Source organism: Chiroxiphia lanceolata, chromosome Z, assembly GCF_009829145.1.
Source record: "Chiroxiphia lanceolata isolate bChiLan1 chromosome Z, bChiLan1.pri, whole genome shotgun sequence".
NCBI lineage: Eukaryota > Metazoa > Chordata > Aves > Passeriformes > Pipridae > Chiroxiphia > Chiroxiphia lanceolata.
Window position 1 is genome coordinate 56,027,195 of NC_045671.1, and position 14,805 is coordinate 56,041,999.

Genomic DNA, 14,805 nt, shown 5'->3' on the forward strand with positions numbered 1-14,805 from the left:
TCCAGGACAATGCGACACAATCATTCAAAAAGACCTAAGCAAACAAAGTCCTTAGTGTGAGAAAATTATAAGTATTTAGAAATTCAGCTTGAATTGTGCTGCTTTCAGTGAGTCTGGAAAAGGAATCAGAGAATATTTTAGATGTGTATAGGTTTTACTTCTGAAAGGTAAAATGAACAAGACCTGCGGTCATGTTTATTGGGTTTTGTTTTTTCTTTTTGCGCAGCTACAAGATGATAACGGTAAGTGAAGATACTGTTGATTTGAGAGCTAGCAAATTTTGCTGCTCTGATAACTGATTCATTCAAGATGCACAACAAATGCCAAAAGAAAGCAATTTTTCATCAGGAAAATTCTGTTGAAGGATCTGCAGTATTTATTCTTTTGACCACGATCACTCTTTGTACTCATGCACTTTACAAAACAAAGTCAAGAGCACTTTTGCCTACTGCTTTGACATGTATCATTGCTTGTCCACCCCACAAAATGTTTGGTGTGTCAGAAGGACGCAGCTGTCCCACTCTGGGATCCTCTCTGCACTGTTTTCTGTGGAGGACACAAAGTTTCTGTGTGGTAGAAGCAGAGGAAACTGGTGCTTGCATCACTGTGCCATTTATTGCCTTGTGTTCTTGTGATGAAACAAGTCTATGGTTAACCCGTATATCAGTGATTTCAAAAATGCCTTCTAAGGGTGCTTTTTTTTTTTTTTTCCCAGCTGCAGGTTTTGGGAAGGGGGAATATGAATAACATGGCTCCTGTGGGTCTGAAATGACCTGGTGCACTCCCAGCCCCTTTGGCAGGCACTGCTTGGGACTGGAGCTGCAGCTTTCTGTTTTTTGAGGAGCCATCCTGTCAAAGGCAGAAGGCTGAGTTTCTGCCTTATATTAAATGATCTGATGCAATAGACCCGTGTGGTTGAAGAAGCTTCAAATGTAAAGGTTTCCATAAATAAATAATAAAAAAAGAAAATATCACCAACAACCCTCTTAATGGCAAAGGTAGCTGCTACTTGCAAATAAAGAATTGCTTTACAAGTTCCTGAAAACCATTGTACTTTAAAAAAAACCAACTTGATAAACTTCATTAAAAGCTGGTTTTCTGTTCAGTGCCACTGTTGAAAAGGCTCAGCCTGGGGGCAAGGTTGGGGGCAGGGAAAGCAGATTCTGCTCTTGACTTTGCTATTAATGGGTTATAAAACCTGAACTAAGTCACTTAAGTTCTGTTTTGCCTTCCACCTCCTTGGATTTTTGACCTTGGTGATTGCAGCTTTGATATAAACTACAGCATCTCAGCAGAGCTCTGCACATTTTGAGTATTGATCACTAAGTGATCTCAGCCTGGCCCCTGGTAAATCACAGACTATTAGGTTGCCTGGTGGCCTCACTGTGCATCCTGCAGGTGAAGGAGGGTGTTAGCGGGACTGAGCCATCTCACACTGCAAAGGCCACATCCCAGCAGCCACACAGCATGCAGCCCTGGCTTTACATGACACAGAGGCGTTGGGACACTGCTGTGACATCCCTGGCAGCTGGACTGTGTCCTTCAACAAGGTCAAAAATCACTCCACTCCCTCTTCTGCATTCACTGACCATGACTATCACTGTGTTTTCCTACGGAGACATGGTTCTTACTGCCTCAAGGTGGGGTGCACACTGAGCCCATATGGCATGTGGGAGCCAACCTTTCCCCGCATCCCACCTGGATTACCCAATTGTGATGGTGGGTTCCTGCATACCCCAAAAATTATTGAGATGTGGCATTCAGCTCAGCTCTTTCAGCAGGCACAACTTGTCCTGCTTGCTGTTCCATGCTGGGTGACCAGTACAGCACCTGCGGATTCCAACGCTGAAGATTTTTATCATCTTTTGAAACACTAATTAAAACCAAATTAAATAATTTTGTCCCAAGACTCAGTTCTGTGAGAACCCTGATGGATCTAGCCCCATTATTAAGCATGCTTTAGGATCTACCAGAGAGCTAGTTTGTAATTTATCTTCAGGGACAATTATTAAAATATTGTTTTGGAACCATAACATCCATGTTTAGAATTTACTGATGTTTGAAAATCATAGAATGGTTTGGGTTGGAAGGACCTTAAAGGTTGTCTTGTTCTAAACTCCTCCCACTCTGGAGGACAAGATCTGCAGATGGAATCAGAACTCGATCTCAAGGTAAGACCTCTTTCCATACGCTTATCATTCTCAGAAAGATATGTGAATATAAAACGGTGAGTGGTCATATCAGGTCTGCAACAGTTGCAATGGTCTGCACAGTGTTTGAAGGCCAACTAGCAGGCAAAAGTTCTACCATTGTCTTGTTTCTTGTTCTTGTTTTCTTTCCAGCTACTCCTTGGTATCTGAAGGCTTGAAAAATACTGATGTCAGCCCCACCAGGGACATTCAAGACATGAAATGTTATTGCCTGTGTCTGTGGACAGGGTGAGTGAGGCAGCACAGCTGACTGTGATTGTCAGTGGAGGCTGTGTGGGACACACAGGGCAGTGGGGGGATGTGCAAGGTCTGGGGACATTCTCAGGGGCAATGGGAGCCTGCAGATGGTGAGAGAGCAGTGTAGGAAGAGGAGTGTGAACTTTCCTCGCCTGTCTTAGGCTTACAGAGTAATTAGGATCACATAAATGCCACTGCTGTTAACAACCATGGTGATGACTGTTGTATCAGAAAAATCCCCCTGCTGTCTGCCTCCCAGGTGTTTGCACTTACATATCACTTCCCATTAAAATGGTCTGCAGCAAGTGCTAGGTGTGTCAGAGCTGGGTGATGAAATTGAATTAGTTTGAATAACTGAATAAGTTTTAGATCTTGGACTGACATCTTGTTCATATACATCCTAAATGCCCAGCAGCAGCATAATTTGCCTTACCCAGGCATGGCTGTTCACAGCAGCACGGCAGGGCTGTACATGGCTGCTCCTTGCTTTTAACCTTGCTGCCCTTAGGAACCCTGCCTTGCAGGGGCACTTGCAGAGACACAGTCTCAAATCGTGTAATTGCAAATAATCAGCCTTCCTCCTTCCTTCCTGCCTTCCTTCCTTCCTCTCTCTGTCATTCTCTCTTTCCTTGCTCTTTTTGGTCTTTTTTTTTTTTTTTCCTTTTTTTTTTTTTAATTCGAGAAACTCGAGTGGCCTGCAAAGTTTCTCAAGTACAGAGCAGTGTTAGGTCACCCAGGAAGCATGCTATTCCTTACAGAAAGCAGCATATATTCTGATTCATTCTGATTCTGCCTCATCTTGCACAGTGCAGGCAGGATGTTGAGAATGGGAAAGTTTCATAAAGGCCTTTTGTAACTCATTCTGAAATCTGGCATCAGCAGATGAAACAAAGACCGAGCAAGCAGATTTTGAAGAAACATTTAATAATTTATGATGTACTTGGCACTTGTATAGCACCTTTCATCCATGGTTCTTAAAAGACTTCAGAGATGTGAATAAATGGTACAAACAGAATAATGTCTTATTATAATAAAGTGATTTTGCATGTCCATACAGAGGAAGAAATTGCTTTCCTAGAAAGACGAATTGTTTTATCTATAACCAAAAATGAAAGCCTATAAGAAAGTGGGACATAAAAGCAGAAATCTTTGTTTCCATCTCTTCCTTGTAAACTTTTTGAGGAAATACATAGCTTTAGGCAGAAGAATTATTTTATACTTTACCAAAAATACCTGCTTGACTGGCATTTATTATCTATGGTTCTTGTAAGGCCTTCTGCACTTGATGGATATTTGCCATCCTGCTCAACAGCCTGCCAGCTGAAGGGGTTTTATCTCTGTATAAAACAGCAACCTGAAACCTCTGTGATTAGCAAATATTTTTCTTTTTTTGTGTGCCCAGTAAATAAGAAATTGTCTGTAAAGTCTTTTTCTCCTAAATGCAAACCAAGTAATGGATGACCATGAAAATCAGAGCCACCATAACCTCAGTCTCCCCTGGAATTTTGTTTTGTTTTATAGATTATATTATTTCTCTCCATCATCTGAAGTATATATGGGCAAGTGTATGAGGCTTTGCAGCCAAAATTTCAAATAAGTTTTTGAACTTACAGGCAGTTTAGGCTTTAATAAGGCATAAAGCAGCACAGAGAGAAGAAGTCTGAGGCTCTGAGCATGGTACTGTCCAGCAGTGTGCACTGCCCAGAAAGATTGGTCTCATTTGATGCTGCTGTATCCTATAGAAATGTCCTTTAATTGATGGTAAGTGCCCCAGAAATTCAAGTGGTGATGTGGTGGATGTAACTATGAAGGTGGGTTCAAAAAAGCTCAAAAAAATTCCAAATGGCCTTCAGTGAGATTTTGTGAATATTTTATGGTAATCCTTTACCCTAAGTAGAGGATAATAAAACTACCTGACTGTGACTTGTGCTTACTACTACTGCATATCAAATTAAATGAAAACTAAGAAATTAAATTGAACTGTTCAGAAGGAAAATTCCTTAATGCACAAAGGTCTTCAAATTAGAATGTTTCACAAAGTACTTACCATTAAAAACATTGTTATTCACCAGCACTTACCACAGAGTGGCATCTGAGATATTATTCTGATAAGTTATTCTGAACAGTTGAGTTAACTGTGGTTTCTTGGGAAATGCATGGTTTTTAATTGCAGTAACATTACCTGTATTAATGGACATGGTAGGATGTGGGTAATGTGTACTTGCACTTAAGGCTGTCCAATATTTTCCACTGCGAGAAGTAGTTTGCTGCTGTTTAGTATTATCAGGCTTTGTCCAGCAGGAATTCAGTGACCTCAGCCACATGGGTGTTTGGAACCAATGGTGCTTTGGAAGTGCCAAGAGCAGTGGTCTGTGCAGCCATGGTGAGGCAGCTTGTCCCTGCCACATGTGAAGGCCTCTAACACCTTCTCATTTTGAAGATTCAGATGTGCTTTGCAACAGTGGAAGCTTTTGGAATGTAGTGGGGGATTAGAGTGGTGTTAGCCCAGTGAAAATCATTTTCGCACTGACTGAAACATTCACTTTGGGAGACGTAAATATATGATCTGAGTAAGTTTTTTAGCTCTAATAACAAATCTTCTTGATGCTCTTATATATAGACAGGCAAGCTTACTATGTATTATACCATGCACCTTTGCACTCCACTTTTGCTTTCCTGGAAGTTTGCCTCTCTTTCTTTATGTGTTATTTGGCTCAATTCTTTTTTTGGTTACTGAAACCTGCTTTTATTTTTCTTTTAAGCCCATAGGGCTTTAAAAAAAAACACATAAAAATATACAAATACCTGATGGCAAGGAGCCAGGCTCTTCTCAATGTTATGCAATCACAAGACAAGCATCAATGGGCACACACTGAAGTACAGGAAATTCTGTTCAAACATAAGAAAAATAATTTTTTACTGTGGAGGTGATCTAATGCTGGAACAGGTTGCCAAGACAGGCTGTGCTGCCTCCATCCATGGAAATACTTGAAACCCAAGTGGACATGGTCCTGGGCAGCCTGCTCTAGCTGACACTGCTTGAGCAAGGGGGTTGGATGGGATTGCATCTGCAGGTACCTTCCAGCCTCACCTGTCCTGTGGCCTGTGAATACATCTGGATTCTGTAACATACAGAGATATACATTAAAAAATTATGACTTCATTATGTGGTCTGGGGACCTGGGTTTATCTCTGCCAGTCCACACTGCTGCCCAGAAAAGCTTGGCTAACCTGTGCTGGGGGGTGTTACAGCTCTCCAGCACTTCCTCTCTGGCACAGCCACGGTCACAGCAGGGAGCAAAAACATCCTGAGACAAGAGGAAGGAGGAAAAGGATGTGGTCCAGCTCCAAGTTGCTGGGATTGAAGACCTTCCAGGCTTCCTTGGCAGAACTGCTGTTTGGAGATGGCAAGCAGCCTCCTCCCCTGCCCCAGTGCTGATGGGCACACACAACAGGAAAAGAAAGCAGGAAAAGAAAGGCACTGCCATGTGCATCCTCCTGGTCCTGCTGACCACTTCAGGGAGCCGCTTCATCTGCTGAGCCTTCCTGCCACTGTCTCACCAGGAGCAGAGAACAGCTCTGGGAAAGGGACAGCAGCCGAAATAGCTGTATGTTGCTGGCAATACCTTCCACTCAAAATAAAAATAAACACATACAAACTCTTCATAAATAAACAGAAAGACCAAGTGAAGAACATCAAGCTACTTCCACAGCAGCAGTACCGCTGATGACTGATTAGAGAGGTGTCTCACCAAAGCCTAATTGCAATCTAGTTTTTAATTGCTCCTGGCTGGCATCAGCCCCTTGGGCAGGAGGCAGCTGGCTGCCTGCAGTCCTCATTCCCTGGAGGAGTAGGGGAAAAAACTTCTCTGGCTCTGTGGGTTGTTTGTCTTTGGCACAATTTGGAAACAAATCACTCATCATTTTTATTGCTAGGAACGTTACACTTTCTTTTTTCCTTTAAGTGAGGTAACGTTTAATTAGCTGCATGTCTCTTAAATTACTTAAATTCTTGTCTCATAAGATTATTTCTTTTGTGGGAAGGCAGCTGGTTTTCTAAGACCATCTACTCCTACCCTACTGATGGAAAAGCCTGCTGCTGCAACTCCCCCAACCCCTGACATTGCTTCCTCCTGTGACCATGACGTCACACTTCATTACTGAAGGGGTGATGAGATCCCTGAGACTCCTGAGCACTTTGCTGTGCCTCGCCCCAGGGACAGGCCTGCTCCTTGGGGAGAGAGACCCCTCCTTGCATCCACCTCCCCCAGGCTGCAGCACTGTGGAAGCTTCACAGATCCCCACTGCTGTGAACAAGTTGCAAGTTACTGTACCAAGACCTGAAAACTAGTAGTTATTTTGTTGTATAATATCAAGAGGAGTATTCCTTTTTAATAGATATAAACTATATTTAATATAAGTATAATGTATTGCACTATATCTTAGAGATCATATATGTAAATTGCACATTTATATCTATATAATTGTATATTATATATGTGTGTGTTTATGTATGTGTGTATGTGTATATATACATACATACACCAACCCCCCCCCCCCGTAAAGTTGAAGTTTTATGATCAGTTTGCTGCAGGAGGGTTTCTGAAAGCAGAAATCCCATGATGGTGGAGGCATCCCACTTGCCTGTCTGTCCCTTGGCAGCTGGCTGTGCTGAGAGCATCTGGGCAGCGTCAAGGGCAGGGTGGGAGCTGTGTGGCACATGGGGCTGGTGTGAACTGCTGGTTCAGCTGGGGCACAGCCCATCACCTGCAGGGGGAACACACCTCACCAGAGAAGGCAGTGAGGTGTTCTGCAGACATCCTGCTGGACCAACCCATGGCCCTTGCCCCCTGGGGCAGCACTTTGCTTTTCTTCCTTCTCTTGCACCAGCAGCTTCTCTTTTATTCTTCTTCCTCCCTATGGGAAGGTTCAGTTTTATTCCTGGTTCCTTTTTGCTTGAAACAGGAATACCTGTGTGCCTGCCCTATTTAGAATTTCTTGATAAAAGAGAATTCTTTTCTATTCAAACCCTTTTCCTTTTTTTGTCTGTTTCTGCCACTAAACTCTGTGGGCTTCTGCGTTGTGCTTTTCCTCAAACCTGCCAGTTAAACTGTGCAATTCAGAGGAGAATGTGTATGACAGTGACCTGGGAACCTGTGACTGCCCTTGTCCTCACTGCAGGTTTGCAGGTAGCCTGGTACAAAATGGCTTCAGTCCTCACTTTCCTTGCTCTTAAAATGGGTCATCCAGCCTATTCTCCTGCATCTAAGTGGTCCCAGTAGGGCAGGTAGCAAGATAAGAGGGTAGCAAGAAAAGAAAGATTTAAAAAGGAACAGAAACCCATTTTTAAATACATGGAGGTTCCCTGCATTCTCCAAATCAGACTGAATTACCTGTGGATGCACACAGACTTCTGGGCTGGAAGGGAGCAAGGGCCACTTTTGTGCAGTCACCACAGAGGACTGGGAGCATCCTTGCCAGTGCCTCATCCTTGCAGTCTATACCCCTTCCTGCAGCACTCACTGCACCTGTGTTTTGCAGTACCAGCCACAGGAACAGCAGTGACTCTCAGGCATTCCCCGTCACACAGACATGCCAAATCCATCTAAAGCGCTGCCTGGATGATCAGTGCTAATGGGACAGTTTTTAATTTCAATTTTTAAAGCAATAGGGAAAGGCCACATACATATTTATCTAGGTCAGGGGAAAGTTTGTCCTTTCTCTTATATGAGGCAGTCACAGAATCAAAAGATGGCAAATTGGTTTTTTATTGCTTTTAGACCAACTCTGAGTAAAGTCCTTCCCAGCATTTATAACAGCTAATAGTTCAATCTTCAGGTAGACTTACTTTTCCTACTTGCATTAAAAAATTTCGGTGAACAAAAAAACCCTACTGAGTTGCATTTGTTATACAAATTGCATGTTCATTTAAAAGCAAACACTCTGGAGACTATTTAGTTTTCTGTCTGTCAGACTAATAGAGTTTGTATTCTGTGTATCAGATAAGATCTTATATTATCTGTGATTACGGGTGAGATTGGACAGTCTAAATCACCTATGTGTTGAGCTGGGAGACAGATGAAAAACCCTGGCATTGCAGGCTGTCCAACTCATGACTCTTCCATTTCAGAAAGCCCCTACCTGAAAGTCAGGTTTCCCTGCATTGACTAATATTTGGTATAACTCATACTGGTAAATGTGTTTGTCTGTACAGGGGTTTTAAACTCTAAATGCAGGCGTACTACAGTTAGGAGATATTTAAACATACAAATTACACTAAAGGAGAGCTATTGAATGTAGGTGTGAATTATTTAAATCTTCAGTAACTGGGCACTCTGAATAAAGTGTTTTGGACAGTGAGGAAGTAGGATGCATTTCTACTCAGAAAGTGTTTATATAAATGTAATGCATCGACATGGGCTTAATTACTTGCTAATTTTAAAGATGAAATTTCAGTTAAATGCATTTTAATCCTCTTAGTACAGCAGAGCCAGTACAGCAGAGGATGAACAAAACTGTTACAGGCTGCAACAGCCAAGCCCTATTCCTTTATCCTTTGTGCTTCACCCGTGCCCATAAGGACAGCTCCTGGGTGCCACACAGACTAACCGATATGTTCACAGAGTTAGTGGGACCAGAAGAGTGGAAGCAAGTCCCGAGTCTGTAATTTACCTTCATTGGCATGGAGCTGCCTTATGCCTGTTCAGCTTTGTCAGGTAACTCCTTTAGGTTTACAGGCTTGGAAGGCAGTTGTTTTGATGGAGGATGAATGGCTGTCTGCCCTAGGTTAGTTTGGAAGAAGCTCAGCACCATTCTTAATGTGGTTGGCATATTTTCTTCAGGAGGCACCCTGTGGCCCTGCCCAGAAAAGCAGTTGTTCTGGCCTGGTTTTAAAACAGGAAGCTCAGTGGATGAAATTGTGCTTTAAGTTAAGGGTTTCCCTAGGTCAGCATCTGTGTTACCAGCAGGAATGCACTCCAGGTCTTTCAGAGTCCACATCTGCATCCAAATGCCACTTTCTTCATTACCTGACAAATTCAGTAGTTCCCCAAAACTCACATTCTGCACTGACAGTAAATGTCAGCCCTTGCCTGTTGCTTGGTCTATGCTGTGCTTATAAAGATGAGCTAACCTCTGAGGACTTTGTTCTGTGAGTTTTTCCTCATTTGTCAGTTACCTGCAGCACAGAAATGCTCCAGGGACCTTTCCCAGCACCAGATCCAGATACATCACCATACACACTTCAGCTTGCCACTGTCCCAGAGTCTGCTCGAGGCACAAAGGACCATCTGCTGCAACAAGGTTGTAAAATTTAGTGACTGGGGTGGGGAGGCAGCAATAGGGATCAGTGCATCAGGTGTGTGCTTCTCAAAGAGACAGTCTGGTTAACTCAGGGAGGTTTGCTGGCTGAGGTAGCCGGAGACAGCCAGTGCTGCCTCTGTCATCTATGAATGACATTTTGCTTAAACTCAGTGCAACTACTTCCAAAATACCTGCTTGCCCTTTCTCCAAACCAGGCAAAGGGAGTCCTAGGACCTAATTCATACCCCCAGCCCTGTTCAAAGCTTTTATCCAGTGATGGTCCCTTGCAAAGTAATTTCTTGTAAAATACCCTGCACGAAATGAGGCATGTCTTTGCCACTTGCCATGCTTGGGCAGGCAAAGGGCTTGGGCCCTGTCAGTCTGGCTCTGCTGGCTTGTATGCATTGTCCTAGTGCTTCTGCACTTGGGCCAGCATGTTTTTGTAATTGGACATAGTGCTGGGCAGAATTGCATGTATCTGAGTGCCCGGGATGCAGCGTGGAGGATGACAGACACCTTACAGCACTGCATGGGGTCATGTATTGTCTAGCTAGGGACTCAGCATATTGAGGTCTTGAGAATAGTCACGTCTGGGGAAAAGGGTTTTATATATCAATATTTCTGCAGTCTTTAACATGTGTAGTTAGTGCACCCAATGCTATGTCACTGTTAGGATCTATGAGAGTAGTATGACTAATGAAAGGGCATGCAGTGGGGTAAATTCAGACATAGTTACCTCTTGTTAGGATAAACAGCTGAATCTTCCCAGTTAGGAATTTTGCATTTTTGGGGACACACTGCTTGCACATAGGGAAGGGCAAAGAGCTTGTCTCAAATGGGCAGATTATTAGCCTTTAATTAAGAGGAGGATCTGGACATGTGTCTGATCTTCCTGTACCACACATGTCTAAATCTCTGATTAGCACTGCAGGCTGTTAATTTCTGCTTTAATAGTACTGATTTATGTTGTCTAATATAGGCTACACACATATGACAAAATACACTGGGTCAGGACTGTCTGAAATGGGAAATTTGTCTCTGAGTATTTTCAGTCATTGTTTTTTCCTTACTCCGAAACCACAGTGCTACAGATGAAAAGACTTGGTTTCTATCAACATTTTTCTTTTCTGTTTAGAGATTTGATTATCAAAGAGGAAAATGTCCCTCAGATTGTGGGTTGCTGTGGTACAGGCTTATTCTGTTCTTGTGATACCATCAAAAGGTAAAATTGGCCAGTGATACCATACACCACACCAAGAAAAAAAAAAAAAAAGAGGGTCAGGAGAAACACACACTCGCACACACAAGTCCTAGAACTTGCACGAAGAGATATCATGTTACACTTGCAGTGTTTCCTAGGAAACCAGTTTAGTGTAATAGGAACTCTTTGTCTCCTGCTCTTTGTGAAATTGTTTGAACCACCATATCTCATAAGGAGGTTGTTTCACAGACAATTATGCATTTAATAAAAGCTCAGTCTGTAGTTTGCTGCACTATCAGAAGCAATATCTTTATCAGCAGTCTGAATACTTTAGACTGTATTTGTTGAGAATTGATAAGTTTATGTCATAATTTGCAAAAGTCGGAGAATATTCTAGTTTTCTTTTTTTTTTCTTCTGACATGGAATCTCTTTCTCTACTAGCAAGTCAGTACAGAAAAGGAAAAAAAAAACCACAACACCAAAAAAACCCCCAAAGGGCTTTTTTTGCTTTGTGAAGCTCTTGGAAAGTGCTTTGGGAAGCTCTTATCAGCACCGTTTTACTAGCATGTTGGCTGAAGCAAAAGTACATTTTGCTTTGTTTCCCTTTGAACACAGAAGAGGTGGAACAGGATTTCCGCAATCATTGCTCCAACTCCCTGGCTTTGCAGTGCCCATGTGCTTGTGGGTGCGACCTGCCCAAATCCAGAAGGCTGGAACAAAGGACTCATCTGCGCTGAACTATCTGTGGCTTTCACTCCTGCAGGCTGAGTCCCTTGGCTGTGCAAAGTGCTTCCCCAAAACAGGGCAGTTTCCTAGCTGATGCTTGTAGGGGGTTTTTCTGTGAAGCCTGATTGCTCTGGAGGGTGCAACCACTTCAGTCCTGCTCTGCAGACAGGCGTGGAAGTCCTGAATACTAGGGCAGGGCTTGTAGGCCAGAGAAAGATAAGGGTTTCCACTGAGCTCTTTTCCGTTATTTATCATCTTCCTTTAAATACAGCACTCGATGTCTGCTATTTCGTTTTAAGGAGGATGAATGTGAGGGCTCACAGGGCCTCCACCACTGCCAGCAGGCTGTCCTGTGCTTCCCCTGCACTTTGCGTAAAGAGCTGACCTAATGAGTTTTGTTCCCTCCTGTAGTCCCTGTCATTTAGAGTTGCTATATTTCCTGTCATAGCTACTTTTTTCCTCCCCCACCTCCTTGTGATATTACAAGATTCATCTATAAGGCTGATGTGCTCTGACTGCAGCATGGTAGATTTGTCTTTGTCTTAATATATTATTTATGATGCTATTATTCCTTTCAGTGGACTGCCAGCCACGGACTGCATACAGTTGCTGGTCTTCCAAATGCATCATGGCCAGCAAAGGAAAACACTGATCTAATTGAATTAACAGTGGTTCTGTTAGCCTTAATAGAGTTTGTCATGGAACACTAAGCAGATGTGACAAAGATCTTGGTTAGTCATATTTTTGTCCCTACTCCTAGACATGGTAACTGTTAGCCAGATCAGTGGAGAGGATAATTCTCCTTTGCTGATCAGTAATTGTGCTTACCTAGACATGTGGCAATCACTTAGGACTGATGGCTGAAATAAGCCAGGGACTAGAATAGCAGAAAGTTTTATATTCTGACAATAAACTTGGCTAATTAAAACAAGATGCAGATGGTACTGCCACCTAGCAATTTTCACCTCACTTACTCTGACTCCAATTATAGCCTTTCCCTACTGACTTACACTGTTTAAATTACAGTCAGGGGGTAGATGACTATTTACCTATTTCTATTCATACAAAGAAGTCTAACACATCATTGTTCTCCTGAACAAGGCATGTGAAGATGGGCTTAGTACTCATTCTGAAAAGTATCTCCACTATTCAAAAGAAAGGAAAAAAAGTAATAAAAAGACTACTTAGAGACTCATTAGCAGACACATGCATCAGCAGGAAGCATATGAATATTACACACACAGTGTGTCTCTCTAACACTTGTTCATTGGAGCAGGTGCCATACTTCTGGGAAATTAACTTTAATTGGATAAATTAAAAACTGGCTTTAACTAAGCCAGTCCAGCCCACTTTCTTAGCTTATTATTTTCTTTAATCCTGAAATGCCTGATGTTATTCCCTTGGGTGACTTTCACTTCTTCTTGGGATAAAATATGTTTAGAAGGAGAGGTTAGACAATCAGCCATCAAGAATGGATTAGGTTTGCTTGATCCTTCCTCAGTGCAGTGGGGTGGATAAGACTACCACTTGAGGTCCTTGATCTTGCTTTAAACAAGCTTTATCAGCAAACATCAGGGAGCAAGAATCCATGCCCAGCCCTGGGAGAGAACAGAGTAATCCTACAAATTCCATGGCAGAAGAATGATATGAAATTGCATCCCAGAAATTGCTCTGGCCATCACTGTGTTGCTCTTAGTGTCGATGCATTACTCTTATGGCACTTCATTCTGGCACCTCCTTTCATGCAAAACCAGCCCTATGTACTGCCATCCTGCTGGCAGTAAAATTCACTGAACTGTGCATGCTTTTCCTGATTGCCTAATTGTTTTTCACATGAGGAGCTTTCAGGTGCAAAATATTCCCTGCTGTAGAAGCTACAGTGGGGCACGAGTTGCAGTTATCTTTGAAATTATACTCTTGGGTAGTTTGAAAATATATATCTGTTGGAGGGAGGGGGGAGGAACAGGGCGGTGGACCAGGATATATTTACAGAGGCCTATTGTTTTGAGTCATTCAGCTGGGTTCCATTTTGTGTAAAAACATGTATGCAAATTAATGCTGATTGGAAAGGAACTGCCATGCATCATTGATGACATGCTAAATAAGGTCAACATGAGTACCATTAATGCGATAAATAAGATGACACTAACTTGACAGAAGTGCTCAAAGCATCCTTGCTTTCTCTTGGGTTTCTTGTTTGCCCTGTTCAGCCTCAGGGAGCTTCTTCAGTGTGGCACTAGCAGTCCCTGTAGGGGACAGATCTCATGATTCAAATAGACAGCATGTAGCTCAGTGGTCTCCTCCCCTGTCAAAAGCCAACATACTGCAGGCTGAAGGCACTGCCTCTTTTGGGGTGGGGAGCTGTGGGTGCTCAGTTGAAGAACTATTCCTTAGCAGGGTGCTGCTGTGGGTGCCTGCACTCTGCTTGGCTGCCAAGACCCCACCAGGGCAGTGGTTCCTTCAGTTCCTCTCCCAGTCACTCCTGCACAGTAGAAGGTAAGACAAGTCTCTGTCAGAGACTGTTGTTCATGCCATCTCAGAAGTGTACCTTTGGGGAGGTGTTGCAAAGGAATAATTCTTTAAGGGGCTAGGTTCACACTTTCCCTTTGGCAGCAGGTTTTGGACACATAAGCAGAGCAGTTATCCCAAATGGCTTGTGCATCAGGGCACCTTCTTGCCCTCTCTCCTTTAAATGGACCCATGCCCATGCTTTAAATGGACCTTCCTTTTCCAGGCAAGACATGGAGGAGCTATGCAAAAGGAGTCATCCAGCACCACTACTAGAGACATTCCTGGGCCTGTCCCCCAGGTAGTAGCTTGCAATTGTTTATAGAGGAATATTTATATTAATGTTAAAATAGAGGTATATTGATTTTGAATAGCTTCTGCAGGTGTTGCTCATATGAAGCATTTCAAACATTTATAGATAAAGGATTGGCTGCAGGACTGAAAATGATACAGGTCCCTAAACACCCAGAGAGCTTTCACCTTCCCATTTACTGCAGCTCTGGGAGTTTGCAGGTCAAATGCAGCAGAGCATGGAGCACTGTGTGACTGTACAGTGCTTTCAGTCCCCAGACCAGCAGGTCCTTTAGCATTACTTGGGGCACACCCCAGTCCTGGAAGAC